The sequence below is a fragment of the Poecilia reticulata genome, linkage group LG13 (genome assembly GCF_000633615.1).
Source record: "Poecilia reticulata strain Guanapo linkage group LG13, Guppy_female_1.0+MT, whole genome shotgun sequence".
NCBI classification, from domain to species: Eukaryota; Metazoa; Chordata; class Actinopteri; order Cyprinodontiformes; family Poeciliidae; genus Poecilia; species Poecilia reticulata.
Window position 1 is genome coordinate 21,357,566 of NC_024343.1, and position 26,710 is coordinate 21,384,275.

The 26,710-nt window shown below is 39.0% G+C and overlaps 1 protein-coding gene across 4 annotated transcripts in view; it reads right to left on the minus strand.

Annotated features, from left to right (window-relative positions):
• LOC103474772 (galactosylgalactosylxylosylprotein 3-beta-glucuronosyltransferase 1) overlaps nt 1–19,329 on the minus strand; it is a 109,058-nt gene extending 89,729 nt beyond the window's left edge. For 2 of the 4 annotated variants that reach the window (XM_008425987.2, XM_008425986.2), the window contains exon 1: nt 18,746–19,327. The gene's annotated coding sequence lies outside the window, so the exon portion shown is untranslated. Of the gene's footprint in view, nt 1–18,745 lie in introns of all 4 variants that reach the window. The other 2 variants (XM_008425988.2, XM_008425989.2) reach the window with 2 other exon arrangements.
• Nucleotides 19,330–26,710: the final 7,381 nt, after the last annotated feature.

A 26,710-nucleotide genomic window follows, 5' to 3' on the forward strand; every position in this document is an offset into this window, starting at 1 on the left:
GATCTCAAAAACCTGATTTTGAAACTAATCAGCACTAGTTCACAGTAATAAAAAACCCTTTGGTTTGGAAACGTTTGCCGAGTGAAGAATGTTCAAAGTTAGAAACTCTCTCTGGTTTTGCATGCACTTGGGTCCATCTGAAACATAAGACATTGATTGTTATAGTGGAAGCTAGCCAGAAATTGCATATTTCTGCAATTCTGACCTACAACATTTTATAAATGAGTCTGCGAATTTGGGGAAGTTTGGCTCTTGCAATTCAATAAAATGTGGTTTTATTGTAAAGCTATTGGTGCTCATAAATGTGGAAGGTAGTGCGCATGTAATTTAAAAACAAAACATTTCATCTGTCTAATCAGAAACACATGAACGTCAAAATAACAGCAACCAAATTTCAGCTATGTACATAATTTCACTTAGAATTTGCCACATACCTTTTTTTTTTTGCTTATTATTTTGCACTTTAAAATTTTAAAATTCAAAGTGTACTATGAATAAAATTCATTCTTCTTATTCTTATTCTTCTTATTATTATTATTAACAGTCAGTCTCATTTGATGAACACCACTCTGGTATAAAATAAGCTTGGACAGTAATGTGCATAGTGGCTGCTTCAAATGAATATACTGAGCAATTTCTGCTTGTTAATAATCGCAATAATAATCAGCCAATTTTTACATGTGAAGCTAATCTTATCCACTGATCTTATCTGGCTTGGCAAAGGTCTAAGAATCAACCACTGTCCTCTTTTGCTCTCTGGTGAGAAAGGTTTGACTGACAGACAAGCGCTCCAAGTTCTGTCTGCACGTTTACAATTAACAATAGATACCCCATTGTTGCCCACTCAACCACTTTCACCCCTATTGTTAATTCTCTTTCCTCATCTTAATGTTTGCAAGGCCATAAAGCAAAATTTGTCACATCACCAGGGGAAAATAGATAGAAAATAAAAATCAGGAACGATAGTTTGCCCGTCTCTTTCTTTTGTAGTGAAACAAAAGCAAAAACAGAGACACACATATGTCCTAAAGTAATTTGCAAAGCAAATATTTAAGATCCAGCCCGTGATTCTCACGTACAAACACACAAACTAGTCAAGCATGAAAGATTGTCACCCACAAAGGCACACCAGGAGGCCAGTTGCAGAGTGGGATTCTTGCTGATTACAAACAATATGAGGCATCTCAAGGCTGCTCTCCTGCTTCTCCCAGCAGGACAAATATTATGTTGCGCTTTCTCTCTTTATTCCACACTGCCTTTCGCAGTCAGGTATTTAGCTTTCCCCCCCTGCATCTGAGCCACCACTTAAACAGAAGCCTGCGAGATCATCTGCATTCTGTCTTCACCCGAGTCGACCCCTGACAGCTACAAATTACACGGGGAGTAAGAGCACAGCATTCTGGGTCCTCCCTGCCCCTCCAAACCTGCTATGTTAAGCTGATTGAAATTAAAGGAACAGCCTCTTCGGAAGAGCGCACTCAAGCCATAATAAGTGATTATTTTTCTGCCTCTTCGCTAAAGCAATTGACCAACTTCTAAAACACATCCCAGCACACAGATACACACCCCCACGCCTTGAGGCCTCATCAGTCATCATGTGTTGCAGTGGACACAGAGATCGGAGCGCTGCATGAGCATGAAACATGAGCCTCGGACCCAGAAATCCATATCCATTATCGTTGCATGCATGCTTTTCATTTGCACCAGGGCCGTATTGATTTCCCTCCCATTTCCCAGCTTTAAACAAGGTGTAAAAGCATGTTTTCTCTTTTGCTGCTGTTAAATTCATCATAATTGAGATCGCATGTGGACAGACTGTCAGACGGTGATAAACACCAATAACATGTGCAAAAAACTCAGTGAACTTGAGGGGTCAGTAACTTTTGATCATTTTTGATAATTTAGTTGCGTTAAACATTAGTGACATGGTTTTATCTAAACTCAGTCATAAACATTTACTGTACTGGAACTAATATTCAGACCAGTGCATGAACTATTACAAATGGGTTTTATAACAAATGTTCTTTTCCTGACTGTCCTGCTCTATTACTAATGTAATAGAATACATTTTTACACATTACCTTTATCGTTATAGTAAGGTTTAAATTTTTTAGGGGACATGTGAAGATGTTTTTAAATTTGTTTCAAAAATGAACCAAAACATATATGAAAACATCAAGATTAATGGCCCACTCAGCCCATGTTTCTCTCCATCTTTCATACACACACGCAGACGCACGCACACACACGTTTTGGATTTAATTGAAATGTCAGCCTTACAGAAAGCATGTAGAATAGTTGTGCATGTAAAACCTCCATCCATTTGGGGACAGGAACCCTGGTTGCGTAACTCTGGCCTCGTTCAAAACCCTCTGATCATACGATAAAATACATGACATTTTTTATGCAGTTTAAAGTATTCCCCTCCCAAAACCTTTTGTAACACATGGTTTAGACAGACATCTCTGTTCTCTTTGTCTGCTGTGTGTGCAAAAAAAAAAAAAACTGACACTGCAATGCCAGATATTCCAGAGCTGTAGCTCTCCTCCCCGAACAGTCTGTCACAGATGACTCACTCCCAAATGCCCAGACCAGACTTGAGTCGATCACAGTCAATTAAATGCGCTTCTTCTGAGAATCCAGCCTCTATTCTCATCATACCTCCCTCGGAGTTTGATAATAAGACAGCAGCAAATTCAAAGTTCACCCGGTTTTATCAGCTTTCATCAGGCTGTGACAACATTCAAGTCATTGCACTTTGTTGCGGTTTATTTTCAGGTAAATTCAGTTAAGACATGTAGGCACAATGGGTATGATTCCTTTGTAAACTGGTCATAAGGCATACGACTACAAAGGTTCTTAAAACAAGAATTTGGTGCACTAGATTAAATGTGTTGTTGATTTTGTCTGTTCAGACAAAATTATACAACTAGAAAAATATGCGTACATGCCAAACGAATATTTAGCTAAATAATCATTAGCAGTTTATATGCAGACAATAATATTTTATCGCCAATCTGTGAGCCTCTGGAGTTATTCTGGCTGGATAGTTGACTAGTTTTCATGGAATACTTGGAAGAATGGATTTAAGCTTCTGGCTGTAGTGTTTAGGTCAGGGCTTTGCCTCAATGCTAATGTTAACCTTCTTTATCAAAAATCAATTTTAACACGTATTAAGGATTATTTTTCTGAGGAAACAAAGTTTTTTGTTTTTTTTTCCACTGAAAGGAATCTGGTTGGGAAGGAACAATCCAGGAATATGAGCTAACTCATTCTAGAAATAAAATAAATCAAACTTATTCCAATTCAGTCGGACGCAGATTAAGTTGTATGGAGTTCCGTCTGATCCAAATGATAACAACCAATCACATGCAGAAATCTCATAATAATCACATACAGACAAGATTTTTTTTTGTTTGTTTTTCTTGGGAGGTGGGGTCAAGGGATTAGGTTTATGGTTTTGTTCAGACGGCTAAATTGCTGATTTAAATGGAAGAAAATAATGGGATGTAAAATAAAACAACAATGTTAAAAATGTCTGGGACACACAATTTCCTCCTTCAAGCCCTGCAGTGGATGTTTTTCAGTCACCGTGCACTGCAGCCCAGACGAGCTCAGCACTACACATGGCACCCTGCCCTGTTTATCCTCTTACAGTGATCCTGGTGAGGCGTAAAGGTTTTAATTAGTTAACCACAGCCTTTTTGGAATATCAGCCATGATCTGCCATTACCGAGTCAGCCAAACGGCTGCAGCAGCTCCACAAAATAAGTCTGCAAGCACGGCTGACGGTCATCCACATTCTAACTGTGACATGCTTTATCACTAACTGCAGTTCAAAATGCTCTTTCATGCCCATCTGTTTGTTCACAGTCGCCTGCTACACACCACCCTTATCTTGTTTGTCTTTGACGAGAAAAAAGCTTTTCTTAGCAGTGATTGTTCAGCAGTAAGTACTCAGCTTGTCAGATCCCATCACAAGCGTTTGATTTGAGCCGCATCGACCCTGATTGCAGCGCTGGGCAAAGCGGCTCCATTCAGAGAGAAAGAGGACACAGCACTGCTTTTTTTTTTTTCCTGCCAAAACTGCAGCCTTCGGATCTCTTTCACTGGCTCTATGAATATGAGCGTGTCAATACAGTCGCTGCAGACAGCTGCATATGCCCCTGTGGCTTGGCTCCTGCCCGACTGAATCGATTCAGGCTCTGTTTATCTCATTAGCTTGTAGCATGTCATAAATCACACAATGACATTTTGTTTCAGGCCTGCAGCCTGCTGTGTAATAAGACTCAAATCCTCCCCTCAATGTGAACATTATTCTGTCTACAGTTTTGCTCAGTGATGATGCAACACTGAGCTGATTGTAACTAAGCGCAGCCTCTTGGCATACATCCCACTGATGCCGTTTCACCCACTGACTTAATGTCCTCAGAGGCTGGAGATAGAGGACACACTTCTGTGGTCTGCAAATATTCGTCAAGACGAAGAATTAACTCATCAACAAAGAATTTAAAAACAGCTCATAATCAGTCTAAGGGAAATGATTGAGATGTTAAATTGTGTGATTTGGTTCAGAATTGTAAATTTAAGGAAAGCAACCAAAAAAAACCAAAAACAAAATCATTGTAAAATAAAAAGAGGTTCAGGATCAAAGCAGATTAATTTTAAACATCAGCGACAAAAGCTGTCTAAAGACTCAATCAGGACAGCTGAGTTCTGCCTGCGGCCCACCATCGAATTCTGCATCTCACAACACGGCTTCACATTGCCACAGTCCACTTGTGGTTAACCACCCCATCATCATGTTCATTCATCATGAGTATCCACTCAGCATAGTATGCATTAATGAATTGTAACAATTCTAATAATGTATTTGCTCCATTTCCTCTGCTTTACTAAATGGAGACAGACATCAATGGGAACCAAAAGACAAAAGTACTATTGCAGTGTCTGTCTCATTGAAATCTTCTCAAACTGCGTCCTTGTTTTAAACCCTTGTTTTAAGAGGATAAAGTACAACTTTATTTATGTGTTAAAAGGAGAATAAACTAGGAACGATATTTAAAACCACTTCCCTTTAGGGAAATAACCATACTCTGGTATCATGCAAAATTATCAATGTCCTTTGACCTTTTTTTCTATTTTGTCATTTTATAGCTCTTACTTTTATCTGTTTTAATTGACATTTTATGTGATGCCCAGAAAACCATTATGTGTAGGATGACTGCGAAGTTGAATGAAACTAGTTTTACAAGTTTTTCTAGACTTACAAACAGCAAGTCTAGCAGCATGTCAATGTGATGTGGTGTGTTCAGGGTGGTGTACAGTGTTAGTTTTTTACCATAGTGTTTTACCCGTCAACAAGATGCCACCCTGGGCAGTTGCCCATGTCGCCCGTATCAGAAATCATCACTGAACCTTTGAGTTTAGGTAAAAAACAATGTCTTGGGAAGTTAGCAGTGCTCCTATACACTTTTTCATTTTTGGCTAATATATTGAGAATTTTAAACGTTTTTTAATAATGTTCTCCAATAAACCTTCACGTAGCAGCTTATAGACCCGGATTGTGCTCAGGTAAAGAGAGCTTAATGTATGCCAAACTTTACAGACTTGATTTTTTTTTTCTTTTTTTTTTCTCTCTAGACTTTTCGTGGCCTTTCTTACAAAGTACAGACAAAATATAAGATTTCTAACCGGTAATTCCTTATATAATGAGCTACTTAATTAAATGCATGGGAAGCATTGGAAAACCCCCGCTGTCTTTCCTCTACATATATTTAATGCTACTTAACAGTTTTATTAAGTTTGCACACTAGTGCTTGAGGCTGCTGGGAGAATCGCCTTAGGCTGCAACAACTCAACCTTTCAAAACAACTGACTACAGATATGCCAATTAACACCAACCTGACTGATCTCAAAGCAAATGTTGAACCCAAAATTGCAGAGTGGTAAAAAATATATACTAGATCTGATTTTGATGATTAGTTTACAAAATGTAACTGAACAGTGAACTCAAGAAGACAACTAAATAGGAAAAAGTGTTTCAATGAATGCCTGGTGCCAAACATTCACTGGTGCCAATGAATGCTAACCAAACATCTAACCAGGATGTTTAGTTAGATGTTCAAAATCCTGACAGTGCAAAAAATATTACTGTTTGTTTGAAAGTAAGATACAACATTTTCGCAATTGGCATTTATTAATGTTAGATCTCACTGTGAGCTATGTCCTTCAAAAATAGGTAGGGGTATATTCTTTTTATGTTGTGCAAAATTGTTGCATATCTCACCATCCTATCTTTTCTGTTTAAAAGTCAAAGTCTGCTTTAATTAATTTAATTAGTAAAATAGTAGAATAAAGAGCTTTTGGCTCCTCATAGGCATGAAGAATTGTGAACGAATGTATTAACATGGAAGAAGGTTCAAGCTATAACTCTTTTACAAGCTAGTTTTGTTTTGCTCTTTTTGAGACTGCATAATTTATGAAAATGAAAAATTAAATACGGGATGGGAAAATAAAAGACAATAAAGGCAATATGACCTATTTTTAGTCTAGCTTATCCAGAACTCTCTGATCCCGTGTTGGTAAAGAAACCCTCATGAAATCATTACGGACATGAACTGTCTCAGCTCTTGATTTTCCATCTACAAATTTAGAGTTTGTTCACTGTAATTAATTCCTGTATAGTCAAGAAGCTTAGCAAATTAATGCTGGTGCAAAACAGGTCAGACTCACAGCTCACTGCTCTTATTAAACTATTAATTAAGGTCCAACGCAGAGAGGCGGTAAATGAGTGCGCTAGCTGCTCCAGCAGGTCACCTTGTCCTTTAAATGTTTTGACTTTCAGCCAGTCGCAAAAACAAGTCGGATTTTTGACAGAAACACAGATATCGCAGCAAATATCGTTAAAGAGGGAAAGACTTCAGCAACAACGAGCTTCAGGACAAGGGCTGTTGTTATTTACTCCAAAGTTTGCGATCTAGCGCCACTTGACGTCTCTGAGCTTACCTCTTTACACAGGAACTTCTGCTGCAGGCTTCTGCAACTCACACAGCAGCGTGTGTTTACATTTCTGAGCAGCCTCTCTTTCTAATTTCAGTGTTTGACAGGAGATGGATCATTTTGGCGTCACACAATGACCTAATTTAACTGCGTAATGCAATTCAAATAGGTCCTCCTCCCCCCTTTGCTTTGACACATTTCCTTCATTATTTGCACTGACTTGAATGTTGCTGTTCTGGTTTTGTTGGTTTGGATATGTAAATATCCTATGCACAGTTTATCAATATTTAATCTTTTTTTTTTTTCATTCTGCAAATAAGTGTGTACTCCGTACATTCAGTATTAGTCACCAGTGCTATGTATGTGCATAAATCTCTCTCTCTCTCCCTCTCTCTCTCTCTCCCTCTATATATATATATATATATATATATATATATAAAAACATACTTTTATTTATGTATTTTTGATGGATTTGAGAATCTGCCCCATCTCATCTAGAGAAAAAGTTAAGAACTGAGGCACTACTGCTGGTGTGATATGCAAAAGGCATAATATAATGCTCATGGCTGTGAATAATCACTTGGTTTATTAGATCTTTAAACCATGAAGTGAAGTAAAAAGCAATTGGACAGTGAATGGCCTCATAGTCAGTCATGCCTATAGGCGGTTTTGCCTGAAGTCTTTCCCAGAGCCTTTACACCCATTTTAATGAAATCACAAGCCACACTGCCCAGCTTTTTAAAAAATTTTCCCAGGAGCCTTTTAACATTTTACAGGGTTTGTAGCAATAAACAGCAGCTCAGTCATGAGGTATGTGATACACCCAATTCTATGACCTCAGCTTTAAATGACAAGCCATGCGAGTTTTGCCGTTCAGCTCAGACATGATTCATGTCGGACAAACATCCTGTTTGTTATTAACTCTGGAGATTAAGATCAGCAGAAAATGAGATTGCTTTTGTTGATGAATTCACAAGCCTGGCAGCACCATTAGCACTAACAATGGATCCGCAAGATGCATCAAGGCTCTGCTTAATGATGAGCAAGTTGTTCGCAGGGGATAGTGCGGCATGTCAGCCTCCATGCCATACATCGTGAAAACAAAAGCGAAGGATCAGAGGCAACACTGGTGAAATATCAAGTTGATAAATGTAATTTGTCAATCGGAAATGGTTTTCTTCCCAGGGAGGGAAAAGAGTGTTTTTTTTTCAAAGTTTGATTAAGTAAGATTACTTTTTTGTTTGCTAATTTTTGTTGTGTTACAATGTTTAAGTATCTTCTGTGGAATAGACTTACGGCATTCAGTCTGATTATGCAGAAATAATGGGATAATGCTGAAAACCCGATAAAAAAAACAAAAAAAAAAACTGCTTTTCCTCATCATCAGTCAGTTGAGGCTCATTTAATTTGCAGGAATGACTGAAATAAATGCTCAGTCAACTTTACAATTAGGGCATATTAGTGTGTCAAATCAATTCTACTGTAAATGCCAAGACTTACTTCCTTTAAGCTGGCTATAATTGACCTGTTCTTGTTCTACACTTCACACATGATGATAGTTTACCCATATAGTTCAAGTAGAGGTGCATGTAGTTGTTTGCACTTTCAAAAACTTTGATCTTGTAAGGTGAGGCATTCTCTACATGATCCATTTAACAGGAGCTCGGAGAAAAACATCGGCACTCTAAGAAATCTAAAGCGCACTGGACCATAGCCTGGATCTCAACTCCTCAAAATGTATGGTTTCTTCTTACATTATTTTTTTTATTTTTTTACTTGGATACAACCAAAAATAAATAAATAGTGGCCGTTTTAAGCGTATGCGACTAAGTTTTAAATAAAACAAACGATAACCTTTTTTAACCAGATGAGAACCTTGTTGAGATCTATGATCTCTTTGCCAAGAGGGACCTGGCAAGATGGCTGCATCGTCTCAAAGAGTGATGGTGCAATTATTTCATAACTGCAATAATCAGTATGTCATTATTTTAGCAGCTGTAATGTTTAAAAAAAAAGCAACACTATTTTGTTTAAAAATTAACAGAAAAAGGTGCTTAGAATTGTACTCACATGAGTGGTGACTAATTATGACTTACTTGTATGTGGTTCTCAATTTCTTTATCAAATTTAACTCAATCTGTCAACACAGTTGCAATGGGCAGAATCTCTGCAACTGGCCCATTTGTTCACTGAACAACTCTAGTTAATGTTGCTCTGGCAAGTGGAATAATCTCCCAACCTCTTTATACAGCAATTCTTTCCTCTACAGAGGTCCACCAACACTTGTTCTCATTAAAGCTGGGGATTTAGGACAAAATCCTCAAGGATTTTCTCAAAGGAGTAATTTAGAGAGCTTGTTTGTGCCTCAGACCCAAAACTCGTTTTTTCCTTCTTGATCATCGCAGTGTTTCCCTATCTGCCTGTAGTTGCAGATGCTACATGTGCATCAAGGTGAATGTTTACCAAACTCAAAAAAAGTGTTTAAGCTTTGGAAGATTCACTATCACTGGCATTTATATTTGGCTTCTATTGCAACCAGAGGTACACTAAGAAATCACCTGAGTTGGAATATGTTCAATGTGACTGACTGGTGAGGGGACATTCTGAAACTCCGACTCTAATTGGATTATTTTCTTCCCTGCCATCTCTGCCTCAGTGTTTGCTGATACAGCAAAAAATACTCAAACAATGTCTTCCACTGCTACTATAGCACTGTTTGTCGGAGGTTTGCTCCACTTCCGCATCGGGGCGGAGCCAGTGTCGTGTCAATTACTATTCTGCAGTCAAAACTAACACGCCTGCGGTATTCGCCACCACTGTCGGGTCACATTATCTTCACTTGGTTAAGGGTGTCAGTAGGCGAATACCTCTGTCATCATGGGACATTATCATCTCCTTCTGACACCTTCTGTTGTGCAGGACATATTAAACTAAATCTATGGCCCCACAGTCAGATAAATGCAACACCTCCTCCTGCTGGGTTTAACACAATGCCAAAGACACAAATTATGCCAGTTCTGTTACCGTGATTATAGTTTAAATTAATTTTTCTTTGAAGGACAGACAGGGACTCTTTCATTTTACTTCTCTATGTGATATGATTGTAACATGACAAAATATGTGAACGTTGTCCAGACAGATGTCGGAGGACTGTTTACTACTCTTTTCTTTGTCTGTATGAGGCCCGTTTTGGGCGGTAAAGCTTGGTGGTTTAGATAAGAGTTTTACATTTGTTGGTTTTGTGCCTGTAGACCGCGTGAATCTGTGTCATGTACATGTGATTACACATACCAAATGCCTCCAGTAGCATCTTCAAGCTTTTTCCTAATCTTCAGCAAAGGCCTGATAAATGCGAGCAAAACAAGCGATTCCACACTGCCAGCTTGTCTGTAATACGCCTCTCTTTTACAACACAGTAGCACCACCCCAAGGGATCATCGGTTAACCTCAAACACACATAGGGAGATTATACGAAAAACATTTCATTTAGAAAAAGGGAAACTATTATAAATCACCCAGCAGTAGTAGCTGAATATTTCTCACGAGCCTTAGTGTTATAGATGTAAAACAAAATATTGTATTGTTTCATGCATCTACCTGTTTAGGAGGTGATGAGCAGGATGAGTAATTTCAACAATACCATGTAGGCAAACTGAACCCTCTCCAGTTTGCCTACGGGGCGAAACGAGGCGTGGAGGATGCAAGCTCAACTATTTTAAACATAGTGATAACAAACACGGCATCTGCAATACCAAATACCCAGATTTTATTTATGGACTTCTCCTCTGCTTTTAATACTGTGAACATTAGCACTCTGTTGCATTGCCTCCGGAGCCCACAGATCCACTGAAGTTTGATCTTATCGATAAAAGCGTACTTTTTAAAGGATAGAGGTTTTCCAAATGCACCGCTAACACACTCTCCCTGGCTCTCTGCTGTGCTGCGGCTGGTTCACCACAACGTAACCTGCCACGGATGCTCAGACTAGTCTCATCTGTCTCAACAAACGTGAAAAAACATATATTTGTAATAGTTACATACTGTGGCTGTAAGTCAAGTAAAATAGCTGTGAATATAGGGTTCCAACAAGGTTATGTTTTATCCTCCATCCTGTTCTTTGTCTGTACATAGCAATACTTTTAACAGGGAACCTTTTTAAATATACCGATGTGCCTTGGCGGCACACATAGAGAGCATCCAGGATCAACTGGCTGTCAGTGACCTGGTCACTAAAGTCCAGCACAAAGACAGATAAGTTGTGCTGTGTCGGTGGAGACAGAGCAGTGCTTTTTAAGCCTCTGATTATTCAGGGAAGGCAGGTTTTCCAGGTAGAGTCCTTGCAGTTTCTAGGAAGACAGACAGATAACTGTCTGTCCTTCCCAACACACTCTGATATAATTTATGCTAACATTTAAGGAAGCTGCGATATTTTGAAGTTTGCAAAAAAGATTTTAATCATGATTTACCAATCAGTTATAGATTCCAAATAATTGACTCATCACAAACTTCTCTGTCCTATCCTGTGATCAGGAAAGCCATCCTGTTCACGGTGGAACCCTCACATCCCATCCTTCACTCCTAGGTTCAGACAGGAGATTCAAGCTTCCACTGGTCAGCGAAGCAAAATGCAAAAAAGAAAATCATTCATCCAAACCACAATTATATCCAACAATAGCAGAGGCATTTATTTACAATTTGTAATTTTTATATTTGTCTCTGTTGAATGTTTTACACATGCTTAGAGAGCCCTGTTGAAGAAAAAGTTTGTGTCAGACAAATAAGGCTTTCTGTTCTATTTTATTCTAAAAGAAATACAATTTTAATGTGACTTTTCTGTCAGTAACAATAGCTTCTATGTTCCTGAGAACACAATATAGGCTTTTATTTGACAGTGATGAAACATAATTGAGGTGGACACCTACTGACTCAGCTTACCTATAGCTGCGGAGCATGTCACCACCTATAAAGATAACGACCAAACCCAGGGGTCGACATGCTTGGCATTAGGAGCAGCTTGACACCATCCTCTGCTGTCTTTACAGTTCGACTGGGAGTGTGCATGGTCATTTCCAGAATCTGTCCTAGTCTTTGGATTATTTGTCACTTCACTTTTGAGTTTTGAATTTTATATCTAATGTTTTATTACTGTGCATTGTGTTGATTGTTTTTTTTCTGTTCGTTATATTTTTAATTTTAAGCTTGTTCTAAACTCCATCAGTCTTATTACTCTTCTTATTGGGTGGCGAAAGGATGGATCATGCAAAGTGAAGTTAATAGATTTTCTTTTTTAAACATGCATACTTGTTATAAAATTATATAATCTCTGCCACTATAGGGTCATTACATGGAGCTCCATCCTACATATGCACATGTGGGCACATAAGGCATGGACAGATTTTCTCAAAGCGTTTTTAAAGAACTAAAGTCCAAATCAACATTTTACGACATTTTTAAGTAAAATTGTTTAATTCTGCAGTGTTATGCCTAAAACTGTGTTCATGCTGCCCTCTTTGGGTTGAACGGTGGCTGCTGCAGTTTAATTTTCCTATTGGTTAGAACAGTACAGCTTGGTTGATGTTTAAATCACAGCCCCACTTTCAAATAGAAAACTGTCTCACTCAGACACATGGCAAGTCAGAAGCTGAAATTATGGGCGTTGATCAACAGCGTTTTTCATGTTTGTACAAATATGATTCAGTTCAATGTGAACATGGAGTGGAATGAGTCTCTTCTCGGCTGTGACTGCACGTGGGATATACTGCAGGATGACTGTGAAACTGACCACAGTGCTCATGTCAGCATTCGCTTCTCCCTCAGGTCTAACGCTACAGGGTGATTGGTGCTATGTGTTGTTGCCAAAATCTCCAATAACATGGAATAAAGTTCCCAGATTTGTCACTAGTCGCTTTTGGAGAAAAAAAGTATTACTTCGTACTGTGACAAATGACTAAGTCCACAACTTTATGCAGACAGACTAAGCTGATATTTTAACTCAGATGGCCTCCTTGATACAACCCCTCCTGATTATCCACAGGGAAGGACTGGGATTCAAACCAGGAACCTCTGTGGCCACCTGCTCTACCACCTGAGCCACTGCCGCAGAGTGAGCAGTGTGGTGAAGCAACACAGTGCAGGCTAGCTAACATACAAATAACCCAGTTCTTTCTTGGTAATATCACTATGTTACACTTCCAGGTAGAATATCAAGAAACAACATTAATGACATCCTGCACCATAAACAAGTTAAATTAAAAACTAGTATTTAATACTTGTACTCAAATTACACTAGTATTTTCACCATGTTTTGCTGTAGTGTTTTTCAATTTTGCACAGTGGAGATTTAATGTTCCAATATAATCTGCGTAGTTGAATGTGCTGGCAGCATACACAGGCCTTTATGGGCTCCATCGTTGTTGTTATTGCTGTTGTTTTGTTATTTATTTAAACACTACACATAAAAAAACCCCGTAATTATAAATTCTAAGTGATCTTCTTTGTGAAGAACATCACAAAAAAAGGGGGGCTTTCAAGTGTATATATCTAAAAGTTAGTGCTGTTGCTAAAGAACATCCTTTGTGCAACTTTAATGCTTTCTGCTATTATCCCTCTCAGATAGCTTACCTTTCTCATACTATAATCCTCACCTTTCAAACTCAATTTCCCATTTATGCGAGCAGCGGTGGCCTGTAGAGCAATCAAATCTGACAATCTTCCAGAAATTGCTGAAACAAGTTGAGGCGAATTCAACAGATCCAGCAGTTTGTAGGGAGTTGAGCATCTAATTATATGGTGCTGCTGGTCACTCCAAGCTGCTGTGATGTACCTCAGGCAAACAACTGCTGTCCCTGGAGAGAAAGGAAACTGCTGCAGAGACGGCTGAGAGTCTCTGCCAGCCAGAGTGTGTGGAGCGCAGTTTATTCTAATTCCTCTGCAGGACATTAATGAGCCACAATAGTGGCTGTTTTAATGGGCAGCCAGACAGATTTTTAAGAGCCTGATGGTTTGTAATCCAGCGAGGTGCTGTTGCACTGCTGCAAGGCTGAAAACATTTGTTCTTAGTAGACATTTTGCTTTACTCTTGTGTTTAGGCCAGGTAGTACAAAGAACATGTGCCCAGTGTGTTTTATAGCAGTCCTCTGGCAAAATTATGCCCTAACCAAGCCATTAAACTGATATTAATTAAACGCATCCTAACGAGGCCTATGGCACCATAAACTGGAGGGACTTAAATTCATCAATGAAAAGCAAACAATCTTTACCCATCTTCAGATTTTGTCTGCTTCTTGCGTTTACTTTTGCTTCACGCGACAGCAATCAAATAAGTCTCAATTCTTACAATTCAGAAATGTGGAAAGTATTTTTTCGGTCAAGTGAGCTAAGGCATGTATAGCGTAAAGTATTCATCTTCACTGACATCTTGGTTCACTGTAAAAATCCTTCCTTTATTTTCCCACAGCTTATCGCGCAAACTCCTGGAGTCCAAAACTCATCCATAAAACACAAAAACGTCATATATTTATGCTTTAATAAGCGGCCAGCATGGAACTAGACGCCAACATTAAAGTTATATGCTTTTTTTAAAATCTAATTTTCAACTTGGGTTGTACTATTTAAACTTAAATATTTCTCATTTTTTATTAGTTGATTGGAAATCATACACTTATACCAATTGTTTGCTGTCAAGGTGAAAAACTAGAAATACATTCTCTGTTGTATTGTACCACTCAGGCCAGCTTTTACTCTCTTCTTTCATCAGTGATTCTTGACCCTGTTGTTGATTCACTACTGTTTCTTCCTTGATCCACTTTTGATAAATACTGATTACTGTAAGCCAGGAATACTGCACAGAAGCTGCAGATATTTATTCTTCTGATCCAGTCGTCTAGCCATCAAAAGTCGTCCATTTTCAAACAGTCAGTTCTTTGTGCTTGCCTGTTTTCTCCACTCCCCATATATCAATTTTGATGGAAAAAATATTCGCCTGTCAGGGGTTACTATGCCTTAATACTGTATTTTGTCACTATTATTCGTCCTATGTTTTCATCCTGAATGAAAACAATTTTTCAGGTAATTCTCTCAATTGAGTAAATAATTTTAAGAATACCTACATGCATACATTCAGTAGGTGGCCTGTTTCAAATGCAAACACCAAAACATTTTAACTAAATGGACAAAAGCCGCACCGAACTAGATACTGTACTGGACACTTTAACACCTGTTGTATAATTCTTTCTGTCTACTGTGGCCGATAAAAGCCCACCTATTTTTCTCGTCTCTTACATTTACCCTGCTGGTACAGAGGATGGACGACTCCACGGCTGAATCTGCAGAGATGCTCTGATACTTTCAAAGAGAAACCTGCACCACACACGAACAGACTTCAAACGGAGATGAATTCAGCCCGGTGAAGTGTATTTTCAGAACCTGCATCTGTGAGTTGTCCGTGTAGGTAGACATGGTTCACCTGCGCCCACATGCTTCTGAAACAACTGCACTGTTGCCAATAGCTAGCAAAACATTTGTTTAGTCTCACCCCTGTGTCCTGTCAGATCTCATACATATCATTACACCAAGAAATGATGTGTGAAATGATGACTGCATGGAACAAGCTGAAGGAAAATCCTCCACCTGCATTCACAATTAAGTTCACCTACACAAAGAAATGATGACAGCGGCTATTATCCACTTGCTATTTCTTTCTCAGCATAGTGTGGGTTATTTATATGCTTTAAAGTCTTTCTATCATGCTGTTTCAATCCATTTAATTCAAAAAAGGTATTGCTGTAAATGTGAAACTGCCTCACATTTTTGTCCCTGCCATTAGCTTCAAAGCTTTTGTTATGTAAAGTCGTATCTTTATTCTCAAAAATTGCCAATTAGCTCATTTGTGCATTGTATCATAGTTATGATCAAATTGGACTGTAAGTAATTAAAAATCTTAAAGTCTTAATGACTGAATTGTTTCTTCCCTTGTCTCGGATTCTCTCCAGTCGATTTTTGACCGGGCCAATCGGCAAACAGAAGGAGAAGTTGTGAAAGACGTTGATTTTCTACGCTGCTTTACAATTGTAATCCGCCTGTAGTTTTAGTAATGGCAGTGGAGGAAGTGAACAAAGCCGTTCTGTCCATGTTGGCCACACTTCCAAATATTGAATTAATATTTCCAGCTGCTTCATTCACATCTGTATTTCTTTCCAACAGTGGAGGATGGTTGTGTACAATGCAGGCAATTTCCGGAAAGCTTCTTGGCGTCAGACTGGCACTACACATACATCACGGCCAAACGTTGGTGATTATTTAAAACTTCTACACAGTTCATGCCTCCAGGGAGCAATCGTTTCTCTATAGCTAAGCCCAGAATCTCTCTATGACGCAAAGTGTGGTACAAAGGGGATGGTTTTAACCAGGCTAGATTTGAACCACATTGTTAATTAATACTTTATTACAAATGGTAAATTCGCAACTAAAGTTGTCTTAATTTTTATTACATTAAACAAATATAATTACAAACTCGTATATGTGCAGTTCTGTAATGTAGGAGCATCGTTTGTAGTTCTGACCCGTCAGCACTCGGCTAGCTCGGCCAGAATAAGGGCTGCAACCTTGAACTGAGAGTGAAAAGACAAGTTGCCCATCTCCATAAAAGAGATCTGTATCCTCCTTGCTGACATAGCTGGACGAAGCAGAAACAGAATATGTACCCAGGGTCAAAGAGTGCAGTGCAGTGCAGAGCTATGCCAGCGCCCATGTGAAAAAACAGCTGGGAACATGAACAGCATTGCAGTGTTGCTGCACTTTGCTGTACAGGCTAAAGAAGCTAAGGCCAGGTGTTGTTCTGTTGTGTTAGCTCAGTTGTCTGTGGCTGAATCTAAACCGATACGTCTTGTGCTGCGTTTCTTAGTGTAGATTAATTGGGACACGGCAGCAAACAAAAATACATTTGATTCATTCCTCAACATTATATCACAGTTATACACTCATCTCTACTTAAATGTCGTTGCCTGAACTTGAAGGATAAAACATATTTATTAATCATTTAGAAAACAAAGCTGATTTTTAATTTATGAATTTTAAAAAAATAGTTTCTATTTTTTGAACTGGCTTAATGACTGGAAGTTACTCTGAATGTTTGGTGACAAACCTCAACTCATGACCCATCTGCCAAATATCATACTTCACAGTTGGTAGGAGGATTCTTTGAGCGATAGCTGTGTTTCATTTCTGTACAACAAGGTGCTGAGCATAACGACCACAACATGTCAACTCTGGTCCCATTGTTCAAAAGGATTCTTCTAATAGAGAAAAAAAATCCCTTCAAAGCTCTTTAAAATAGGATATACTAGCTCACGTTCTAATTTAGCTGTAATATAAAACCTGTAGTGTCTGAATTGAAGCTTTTAGGTTTCTATTCACGGTTCAAATAAGGAATGAATTGTCTGGAACATTCACGCCTATGAAATATTTTGTGTTTTTAAATGGTTTCCACTGGTAAAAAAACAAAAACAACAAAAACAAAACAAAAACCATCTTCCTCACTGGAATAATGAATTTTAAATATTTTTCAACTGTCCTTTCAATACTTCCCACATTAATCAGGTTCAGATCATTGCTGATGTCTCTCCATCCCGGCATTGTCCTTACATTTACCTGTCTGCTCCAGATGTACAAACTTCAAAATATGCTTTTATAAGGCTGCTCTCACTTGCTGATTATCAATCAATCAAGAGCATTAGATAAACAACACCCACCTGCAAATTTCACTCTCAAATACAAGCGCTTCAGCATTTTTATGACAGTGTAGAATCTGTTGTGTGGTATTTTGTTTTAGAGCACATGAGGACTTAACCTGGCAAAGACCAAATCATTTTGTCCAGATATTTATTATTTATGGGCTTGAAATAATGTCTACATATGACATTACTGTAGACATTATTGTGACCTAACACAAAATCATTTACACAAACTCCAAATTTAAACAGTGCCACCGCTTTCATTTTCACTCCCTCACTAGGCTACGTCACTGATAATCTGCAGGTTTCTCATTATGTACCAAAAGTTCACAGGAGGTTGAAAAGAAATGTTTGTGCACCTCCGTCGATAAAGAAAACAACTATGTCTTTCATCTCGTCTTTAGTTTTCAGCTGCTGAATTAAAGCTTCCCCAGTGCCTGGGATTTCAATATTTTCAGAATGTTGAAAATATCAACTCTGCAACCCACTTTACTATATACCTCATAATTTATTTATTTCATAACACCTTCCTTCCCTTTTTGGAACGCACACCATGGGATTTTCAGTTCATCCATTATGGAATAAAGAGTATTCGTGTTGCATTTATCCGTTGAACCCAGCTGAACTAAATGCTCCGCTGGCCAGTTTGCAGAAAATCGCTCTCTTCTTGCCCTTCTGCCATCTCAGCACCCCTAGATTCTCATCACAAGGATTATCACCAATTCTTTTTTTCATCAGTCTGGTGCTCAACTCGGCTCGCAGTGCCTCTCTGCAACACGCAACACTGCAGCCTGTGTGGATTCTCCCTCACTTCCAATGAGCAAGACGGAGAACAACCCGGGGAGGAGGATGGCAATCTCCCGAACGCTGCTCCAAACCTGATGAGCATGAAAATTGGCTCATTTTTGTCAAGCCCTTGTTCATGCTTTCAAGTGCCTCACAGATTTTTATCTGACGGTGGCAGCCGGGGCAGAGCATAACAAGAGACGATAGTGTGATATCATGATTTTTACCTCATTCAGAGACTTCGGCGTGAGGCTCGTATTCCAAGCTTCCGAGTCGACTCCGAGTCATCCTAGAAATCCAGTTTTTTGTCCCTGCTTTACGCCGTCTCACCCCCCCCCTTCTTTCTCTTTCTTGCCCCTTGTCAAAAGAGAGACGGCGTTCAAAGCATCTCTTTCTTTTACTCTGCCGTGTTAGTAGGAGCCGCCTTCATTCATTGAATGAATTAAAAAAATGAGAGAGAAAATTAAAACAAAGAGATGTCAGGGTCCACGGATTTATTTTCCTCCCTCTTTTCTCTTCTCTTCTTGCGCTTAAACACACCAGATCGGGCTCATGAGCAGAAACGTCAGAGTGTCAGCGATCTGTGTGTTTCGCCTTCTCCTCTTCTTTCTCCCGCTCTCCCTCCCACCCTTTTCCTTGCTGAATCTCTTTGAATCCCTCTCTGCTTCACTCTGTCCGGGGCTCACACAGGAGCAGGCTGCCTTCTCATGACGGCTGAGACGCGTGCAGAGACATCTGTGAATTTGCTTATGGTGGGGGACTAAAGCTGCCGCTTAGCTGAGACTGAGACCACCCTCCCCTCCTCCCCTCCCAGAGATGGGCTTTCTAACGGCATGTACCACTGAAGCTCGGTGCAGGGTGGGCTGCAGCACTCACAAACGGAGGGGCGAGAGGTAGCGAATGCATGAAAAGGGAAAGTTCTTCAAAGAAAATGAGAGGAAAACAGAATAATATCAAGTCAAAAATTGAGAGAAAAACGTAAAGGAATCTGCTTTCTCATTTTCTGTTTAATATTTAGACTTGGTTATGGGGACAGCCTACTGTTTTTCTCCTGTCTGTCAGTTTAGTGATGTGCAGATGACCTGAGTGAAATGACACTTCATTCAAACAGCTTGGACCGTTGCAAAATCGCAGTTTAAGACACGAGGACATATGCTGGTTTTGGCAAAGGAGACGTAACTCTGGAAGAACTACAACCGTGTCACAGAGAGATAAGACATTCACTTACGCCTGACTGCACAATGGGTCACATGCAGAAACCTTTTCTGGAAAATGGCTTGAATTAACTCGATTCTGGGTGCAGAGAAAACCATCACATTGTTTAAAAACTGAAGAGGAAGATGCTGCGTGCCTCTCCAGATGCTGTTTCTGCCATGAGTGATTGGCAGCCGCCCCCCTGATGCCAGTTCTGTCCCTACATTTCCATCCTCTCAAGAAGCGCACCGTCTAATTTCAGGCGTCACTGAATAAAGAGTCTGTCTGTTGCCGAGGTGAGACAGCGTCTGGTGTGAACCTCGGGAAAAGCCATCCCACCCTCCTCTGAGCCCAGAGAGCATAACTGGCTTTCCGAAGAGTTGGAACCAGAGGAGGTGTCACAAACTCCATGGGAGCTCTGCACTGGATGTCATTCTTGGAAAAACATGACCAACAGGGATAATAAGACCAAAGAAAAATGAGACAAGTCATAATTCTCCTCCAACTTATCACATGCATGCCAATAAAGAAACTCAAACAGAAGACATCCCGACACATTTGTTTTTAATGATGTCTTGTGTCGTATCTCATATTAAACACACGGGCTACTTTGCATTTTGCTGTCACGGTGTAATGAAAAAGGCGGCAGGCGAGAGGGAATTCAAATCACTAAATTGCTGTTATGAGCGGAGCCACTGACGTGATGGTGTGTGCATCTGGAAGGCTTGATAACCTGAAGAGAACAGAAGGGGAGAAAACATCAGATGATCTAGCGACTGTGCACTACATTTCACTGCACAGTGTCATGCAGTATTTTCAGCTTTGGACTGTTTGTTGGCTCAAACTCCAGCGACTTTAGTGGCAAGGTTCGAATAACATAAAAATCTCCCTCAAACGTGCAGGGAAGAAAAATCAATTTTGAAAACCTTCCTTTTGAATATTGAAAGTCAGTGCTGGTTGCGGTAGTAAGATGGATTTGTGAATATTAGTAAAACATAGAAGCGAGACAGTTATTTAGTACAAAACTATTTGCACGTGGTGACTCCGAGGTTGCATATTCATCTAATTTTTAAACTACAGGAAAAAGATAGATATGCTCCTAAAATAAATAATAACAGACTGTACAGTAAGAAGAAATTGGAAAACCTAAACATTAAAAAACATCATTGTGGAATTATTAAATGTACTGAGAAGGTTAATTTCCAGAAGAAAAAAACCATACAAGATGTGGATGGATAGGCTACACATAAGACAACAAAAAGTAGAGTGTTTAAAAAAAGTAAGGAAAAACAGGGACGATCACAACTATTAAAGGAATATTGAGTGTGTTGGAAGCAGGATCTGCAATAATGATGCTTTGTGGACTTAGGCTGGAGTATACATAGTTTTGGAAGAGAGTATGCCTCTATTTATATATATCTATGTACATTACAGAGTAAATCAATGTACATTTATAGTGAACATTGATTTCTGATACACTACAAATGTTCAGCTCATGCAGACTGAGTTAAGTAGAAATATCATCTGCTGAAACTGGTAGGAATTTTAGTTCAAGAATCAAAAATGGGAAATGGAGCTTCTCTGGCTGCTGTCCTTACAAAATACATGGTGTGGACATTATGTGAATTAAATCTTAATTTTAGCAAATTTCTGGTATAAAATAAATTGTCTTGGCTGTGTTAAAAACTCTTCGTGCTTTTTAAAATTCTGAACTGAAACCTTATGATAATGGAACATTTCAACTTTGAATGCATTTTATATTTCCTCTTAAAATGATTGGTTGTAAATAAACTGACTCTAACCTGTGGCATACCATACTCTTTGTTTTGGAATAGGAGTTTATCTCTTACTTGGAAACATCAGTCAAAGCATTAAAAAAAAAAATAGGAGAATGATGATAAAATAAGACATCGCACACTATTCTAAATGTCCCTCTTTGCAACTTCTGGTGCAGTGGCTAATAGTGACGCAGTGTTGGACATGGAAGAGATGCACAGAACAAGAGAAACGACCCCACTGGAATCAAAGACAAGTCTCATCATTGCGCTTTGAGAGTCGCTAGCATAGCTTAGATTTTTCTTTTCTAAATATAATTTTGTATTCTGGCAAACTTTGTTTTTATCTCTTCATGGACTATGAGTAAATATGGGCTGGCTAATAAGGTAATAATACTCTTAAAAGTGAATAAAAGTGTTTAAAAAAATCTAAAATGTGTGTGTATTCACATAACAGCGGAATGGCATGAAAAAAGTAGAGCATCTTCTCAGCTCAATTCTGGAACAGGCATCAGGCGGCAGCATTGTTTATTTGGCTGGCATGGGCGGCCATGGTTGGTGAAGCTGTGCTCCTTTTCTCAGCTCTGGGATGGAGCTGCTCATGGGCTGCATGTTTTTCCCTCTGAGGAATGGCAGCCAGAGACAATGTCTCTATTGGGGAAACCATATTTCAAAGCTTCCTTCTTCAAAATTATGAATAAGCCAGGTTCGAAGCTTATTCATCCAACAGGAAAGACAATTACCAGATACACAAAACATAATACTGTATATGTTTTGAATCCTGAGCTCCTTGGTAGGGAGCAGGCCTTCCTCTGTCAGCAGGAAGAAAGGGGAGCTTCGTGCTTGTCTCCCTGATGCCTTCCCAATGGATGACGGGTGTAGAAAAGAGGACAAGTTTGTTCCAGAGCTTGCTTTTGTTGGCCTGGTATCACTTCACGCAACGAATCTCCTCCACTTCCTGTACAACTGAAAGTAGGTTACTGCAGTGCATTGTGGGATTAATAGTCCTTCTACCAACCTTCTGTAGTTCAGTCCTTTCAGGCATGAGGCAAAACACTTTTCTCAATTATTAATAATTTCTTCAATCTTTCATAGTTGCTTTCTTGAGAAGGATTTTCCCCCATAAGCCATCTGCTGTGTCATTTCAAGCCTAGTAAGAATGAAACTGAGATGCACTGGAGTTCAGTGGATGATGAAGACTAGGCCGAGGCCAAACAAACAAACACACACACTCACACAGGACAAGGACAGCAGATGGAAAGGGCCCCGTAATGGTGCCAACGCTGGAGCCAGGCCTAGTGGGCAAGGCCCAGTGGCCTCATTGGAAGTCTATTGATATGTGATGTTCTAACTGACTCTGAGCAGCGAATTTGAATTCAGACAATGTAGTCCAGCTTTGGCTGGCAAAATACAACTACTGTGGGAGTTGTTGCACTAATGCCTTTCTTTAGTAAATTATAAGTATTTTTTTTTTTCTGAACCACACTCTCACAGAGACACGCATACAAACACCCATATTTCAAATAACAAAAATTATCACTCACATCCATTTTTTTCAGATTGGATGCATTGAATGGTGCATAGAGCATTTTTTATTAGCATAACCCAATATATGGCAGTATGGGATAATTTTGTCCTAATTGATTAAAAAACATTTCGCCGTTGGCGTAGATGACTGAATTTAGATTTTAATTTTACATGACCCAAAATAATCCCACATTAATTTCAAATACTAACCTTGAAAATACCCAACACTCATGTGAACATCATATGGACGCTTATTCATTAGGTAACTCTGTAACAAGTACGCAAATATCAGTTTCTTGTCCTGCTGCTGTTGGGTGTAGCTACAGATGTACAAGCTAATTGTACAATTTTTTACAAGACCTTGCTGTAGTATGATAGGAAGAAGTTACACATCATCATGGTAAAATATATTTTCTGAAAGCTTTTGTAAGCAAACACTTGAGCTGTCAAAAGCTTTTTGACTTCAGTCCAATGTGCATAAGAGCTCTACATAATTGTGTATTTTGATGTCATGTGAAATAGCCCAGAGGCACATACTCACCGGGAGAGAGCAATGACAAAGTGAGAATGGAAAAGGGTCATGTCAGGGCTGTGTCACATGCAATTATGCTTCTCCGAGCTGCATGCAGGAGAGTGCAAAATGCATATTTGTGACCAATAAAACCATGAAGCCCAGCTTTTCATTGCATTCTAAAGTGTATCACTCATATGTTTCCTTTCTAACTCCACCTTTCTACATTAAGTCTCCCTGAAGTAGGTAACTGATGGTGTCTTGATGAGATAGTTAGAAACAATAATGAACGGTAGAAAATCTACTTTCAACAGGCTTCCTGTGTCCTCAGTCTTAGCCGATGTCATCACCTGTGAAGGCATACGCTACTGGATGACTAAAGGTGTAGCTGAATCCAATATTTCAGGGTTGTATGCTTTAAAAGGAGGTGCATTATGCAAAAGTGACTTTTTTGAGCTTTAAAATATTATTTTCTCATCAACACAGAATGTTGCTTTGATTCTTTCATGCATTTTTGAGAAATCCTTGAAATACTTGATGGTGGTTTTAATGGTGATATGGATTAATCTCTGGTGATCTATAAACGATATAGGAGCAGCTCCCTGACCTCCCAACTACTGACCCATTGACAACAGGAGGAATTAAACCTGTACACTGGTTTCTTAGGGATCTCCCCTCTGAAATTTGGTGCTGCACTCCTTCTAACATGCAAAAGACGTCTAAAGTTCCTTAATATCAAGTAAAAATATTCTACTTTTATAACATATTTAATAGATTAAAAAAAATATTACAGCATACTCCTTTTCACACTTAAATATCATATCCATTGTTTGAATTGGAGAGAGAAAAAAGTGAATCCTTATTTCTTTTTTGTTTGTTTGATTCATTTTGAATGTAAACAGTTGATTCTGCAGTTTGAAAAGTAAATAGGGTTCCTGCAAATCTGCGTTAGGTGACCAGCACAAGTTATGTCCCCGGTTAGAAAATGTGCACAAGTCCTGTTGTGAGATAACAAATGAACGCCCGTATTGCACCAAAATTAGAGAAAGTTGTGGAAAGTTGGGCTGTTTACGTTTGGATATTGTTTGATTAAATAAGCAGCTACTCGAAGTTTCAAAAGGTATAAGTGCAAGTTAATAATTAAGCCTGCATGTTGTGCAGTAGAGTTTTTCAGACAGGGATTGGGCGTACTGTTTTTGCAGCCAGTTGGATCTTTTTCATGTTTGCTTCACTCTAACGCAGGAAATTATGTAAAATGGGTTTGTGTGGCTTTCAAACGATCCCTTGGTAACATTACATCACCACCAACTCGTATGACACAAGCCTTGGTGCAAATTCTGTAACAACCTCAAAGATTTTCCAGAAACTGCAGCATTTTGAGTGCTTTTTTTTATATATACCAATGAAGAAATAATGAAAACATTACTTATGGTGAAAACACCTTAAATCGCCCTGCAATGGATTCATTCCTGACAGAAAAGTAGTTGACGGTGTTTTGAAAACCGCAGAGGGAGGCGGCATAAGGCCCATCCTTTCCGCTCAGCAGCTGTTTTTGGGAACAGCAGGTAGGCTGAGGATGGACTGTATTTACACTGAATTAGGCCATCAGTTGGACAACCTCCTCGGCATACAAGCAACTCAGACGGCTCGGCAAACAGATGTCTAATGTCTATGATTCAAGGGCAAATCCTTAGACAGCCACAAATCAGATCCTAACGCTCACTGTGGATGATGAAAACCCTTTCTCACAGGACACACTATTAGCCACACCCATGCCGAACTGTCCCAGCCATCACCCTGAATGCTAAACTCGTAAATCACAACACCAGTGAAATCTGAATAATCTTCACAAGAAAGAAAAGGCTGCAACATGGAAATAGATCAAGGAAGTGTGATGTTTTAAAAAAAAAAAGAATGGCATCAACTATAGTATTAAGTTGCATTTGGGCGATAGAAGTTGTGGAATGAAAAAGAATCTTGAACAAATTCTGGTGTGATATGAATGGAAGAAGCAGAATGAAAACCAAATATTGACTCAGTCTTTTACACTTGTGATTTCTCTGTATTCTGTTGATCTCATTAGATTTAACGAACACATCACACACATTCTTTTCAGCGTTTTTCTACTCTTTCCCTTATTGAGCTTCACATGCATTTCTGATGGCGATAGATACCCACAGTGATGATTTTAGATAAGTTCTCATTAAAAGTTTATACTTCAGACACTCTTATCACTTTTATTTGCACCTTTTACTGAAGCAGAGTCTGTTGCTTCTTGTTTACAGGCTATATTAAGTGTGTGCTCTAAAAAAAACTAAAATACAAATGTGGCACAAGCAGCTGTTAGGTTTAGAGGGTCATTACTTCTTTTACATACGACCATATCTATTTGTGTAGATTGTTGTATCTTAACATATGTAATTATAATTGTAAGTTCACATTTGTATTTATGTGCTTCTTCATCTCAAATTAAAATTCGATTAATGATTAGAAACAAGACAACAAGACAAAATTGAAGAAAACTGTATTTGTTATAGCCTGATGCTGACCCGAGCTTGACCTTAAACAAAAACATTGCTCTTTTTACCACAGAAAGTTGGAGAAAAATTATGCATGATGATTAGGCCTGGACTTTTACTGGATCATTAACACATAGCTATGCATTTATCTAACTAATTTAATGGTAGCTCTAAGTGTTTGTTTAGAAGCGTCTGCTTGATGACGAACCTCTGCCACACTCCCCATGTTTTGGCAGCCTTTTGCAAATATTCTTACAGAATTTTAGCTTCACCCATCTTTTCATCTCTTTGACCGGCTCCCAGGTCTCAGATGAAAAAAAAAAAATGTCTGCATATCATGATGCTGCCACTACCATGGTGCTATGGTTTCAGAGCACCCTCCTTCATGTTTGCGAACTACATTATTTGTAGCAAATAGTATTTAAGATGGCTTTATTTCAATAATAGCTTATTTTTTCCACTCTTCCATAATTTTCATTTCTGTTTTTGGAGTGCACAACTAACAATTCTCATGTCAACACATATTACCACCTGATCTGTGGATTTTTGCAGCCCCTCCAAAGTTACCATGGCCCCAGTAGTCCTTTTTGCTGGATGTCCATCTCTTGGCAGGTATGTAGTTGTCCTTTAGGTTTTTCATTTGTAGATTGGACAGATGTCAACAAG